The sequence below is a fragment of the Melospiza melodia genome, chromosome 4 (assembly GCF_035770615.1).
Source record: "Melospiza melodia melodia isolate bMelMel2 chromosome 4, bMelMel2.pri, whole genome shotgun sequence".
In the NCBI taxonomy this organism is placed as follows: Eukaryota; Metazoa; Chordata; class Aves; order Passeriformes; family Passerellidae; genus Melospiza; species Melospiza melodia.
The window spans coordinates 3,131,898-3,135,031 of record NC_086197.1 but is presented as its reverse complement, the minus strand read 5'-3'; the positions used below and the strand labels follow the sequence as shown (position 1 = coordinate 3,135,031).

Below are 3,134 nucleotides of genomic sequence, written 5' to 3'. Positions count from 1 at the left end.
AGATGATGACAAGAGGGGCTTCTGGGGCAGGAGCCAAAGGAAAATATGGGATGTCTGTGGTGTTTACAGCACTGCCAAGATGCCAGCAATGATTTGTTGGCAGCAAAACACTTCAAGCCAGGACCTTGCAAGCCAGGCATCCCATTTAGGGTCTGTAGCGTGCCCTGGACACTTCCCACCTGGGACACTTCCCTTTATTATTCCAAATAAATTCAGTGCTATGCTCAGGGTCCCAATTAATGCAGCAGGACCTGACTCTGGGCTGCTCTGAACACATGAAAACATTTCCCTGTGCTCTCAGACAGATGCCACACTTCACCCAGACATGGAGGGGTTTTCTGGGAGGGAATATTTGTCACCCTGGGTTTCACTTGAGCAAACAGAAAATTCTGCTCCTTTCAAAAGCAGGAGAAATGAAGGCAGGAAATGAAGGCATGCAAAAAATAAAGGCAGGAAACTCATTTCTTGAAGGAGAGGGGTGTGAATGGTCTAAAGTCTTCCTTTTCTAACCTTAAAAATTAATTATGGTGAAAACAGTCCCAAAGAGTTGGCATACTGAATTCAAGATAAACGTGCCACTTTGGTAAATACACAGCCTTAACCTGGAAAATCTTACCCATAATTTTGGATGTACATCCCTTTAGGAGGAGCGATTTCTTCCCCTTGGAACAGGGGCTGCTTCAGAGGCAAGAACAGAGACAAAGAATGGTTTGGGTTGGAAATCACATTAAAGATCATCCAGTTCCACCCCCTGCCATGAGAAAGGACAATTTCCACTGTCCCAGGTGGTTCCAAGCCCCATCCAGCCTGGCCTTGGACACTTCCAGGGATCCAGGGGCAGCCACAGCTGCTCAGGTATTACCCAACCCATTCTAACCACTCTCTACTACACTTCCCACATTTCACTCTATTTTTTAACCAATACAAGTGCAGCTCTGACAAAGCAGAGCCACCAAAAATTCCCAGTCACTCCTGACTGTTCCTCTCCACGGAAATCTTTAGTAAAAAGCGAAAGATTTATGCGCTCTGAAGAGAAACCAGAGTTTGTCCTCCCAGCCCTGCCCGGGCCCTGCCCTGCATGGAGGTTCCTCTGCAGGACACGGTCACCTGTCCCACCCCCAGTTTCACCCTGTGCTGTCCCCAGACGGGTCCCCTGGCAGGGTCACAGCCCAGTCCCGTGTCCCCACCCAAGTTTTCCCACGGCAAAAGTGGGAATTTGGAGCAGAGCTGTGCTGCTGGCCCGCAGTGCACCCTGGGTATGCAAATTAGCTGAATGCTAATGAGGCACAGGTAATGAGCTCTAGGGGAACATGAGACAAGCGCCCTTTGTCAGCTGCACAGAGCCTGGGCTGGCTCAGCTCTGCTCCTGTTCCCACCAACACAGAATGCCAGCAGGGGCTGCGTGGGAAGGGACCTTAAATGCCACCCAGTGCCACCCGTGCCATGGCAGGGACACCTCCCACTGTGCCAGGGGGCTCCAAGCCCTGTCCAGCCTGGCCTGGGACACTGCCAGGGAACCAGGGGCATCCTGAGAGCCCCTGCTGATGCAGAAAATGAGACTTTTTTGGGTGTGTCTGGTGACAATCTTTGTGACTGGGCTGCTGGCAGGGGCACATCAGCCCCATGCCTTGAGTTAGATGGTCCCAGGGCAAAGACTCTCTGCAAAGGTTTGTTTTATTAAAAAAAAATCTCCTAGAGCGTGGGCAGGAGGGGGAGAATCTGTGCTGGAAGGCAGCAACTCCAGCTCAATGATTTGAGAAAAAGTCTCAGAGCAATGCCTGAAATCCCTGAGCTGGGCTGACTCAGAAGGATAACCAAGGAGGCAAAGGGTGTGTTAGTTAGAAGGATTTTTATGACTTAGAGCAAAGGATAAACCCACCCCAAACAAGAAGATGTTTTTACCAAGCACAAAGAGAGCACAGGCAAACAAGCCTACTGATGTGGCAAGTAGAAAAAAGGTCTCAGAATGTTCCACTGCAAGAAAACTGAAAAACAAAACAACTTCTTGTTTCAAGTTTAATGTACTAACTTTTAGTGATTGGTGAACAGTAACATGAATATGGTAATTATAGGAGGTATGATAGGTTGCAGATAAAAGCCAAAGTATAGGTAAGTTCTACTGTATGAAGATGCTCAACAAAGAAAAGTCTGTAATGCATTGTAACCAAAACCAAAGGGTCTCCAGGCCTGCCTGCAGCTGGAGCTGACAGCTGTGGGCACAGCTCTGTCACCCACCACCCTGGGCTGCTGTGACATCTTGGATAAAATAAACTGCATTTTGAATACAATAAACTGCATTTTGGAGAGCCCCTGGAGTCCCACATCCCTCATTCAGGCTCTCACACTCCTCCCTGGACTCATTGCAGTGGTTCAAGAGGAGGGTCCAGAGATGATCCAAGGGCTGCAGCCCCTCTGCTCTGGATCTGGGGGTGCTCACCTGGACAGGAGGAGGCTCCAGGGAGAGCTCAGAGCCCCTGCCAGGGCTCAAAGGGGCTGATGGAGAAGGAGGTGTGTGTGACCTTACCCCAGCAGATACTGATAGTAGGAAGAAAAATGGATTTAAAGTAAACCTGGGAGATTTAGGTGGGATATTGCACAGAAATTCTTTATTGTGAGGGCAGGCCCTGGCACAGGGTGCCCAGAGCAGCTGTGGCTGTCCCTGGTTCCCTGGCAGTGTCCCAGGCCAGGCTGGACAGGGCTTGGAGCCCCCTGGCACAGTGGGAGGTGTCCCTGCCATGGCACGGGTGGCACTGGGTGGCATTTAAGGTCCCTTCCCACGCAGCCCCTGCTGGCATTCTGTGTTGGTTGGAACAGGAGCAGAGCTGAGCCAGCCCAGGCTCTGTGCAGCTGACAAAGGGCGCTTGTCTCATATTCCCCTAGAGCTCATTACCTGTGCCTCATTAGCATTCAGCTAATTTGCATACCCAGGGTGCACTGCGGGCCAGCAGCACAGCTCTGCTCCAAATTCCCACTTTTGCCGTGGGAAAACTTGGGTGGGGACACGGGACTGGGCTGTGACCCTGCCAGGGGACCCGTCTGGGGACAGCACAGGGTGAAACTGGGGGTGGGACAGGTGACCGTGTCCTGCAGAGGAGCCTCCATGCAGGGGACGGCCCGGGCAGGGGAAGGGGGGC

The 3,134-nt window shown here is 51.6% G+C and overlaps 1 non-coding gene across 1 annotated transcript; it reads right to left on the bottom strand.

Moving 5' to 3' along the window:
- Positions 1-931: 931 nt before the first annotated feature.
- Positions 932-1,046, bottom strand: LOC134418132 (U5 spliceosomal RNA). The gene has a single exon (XR_010027719.1). It is a non-coding gene; the product is annotated as a U5 spliceosomal RNA (small nuclear RNA).
- Positions 1,047-3,134: the final 2,088 nt, after the last annotated feature.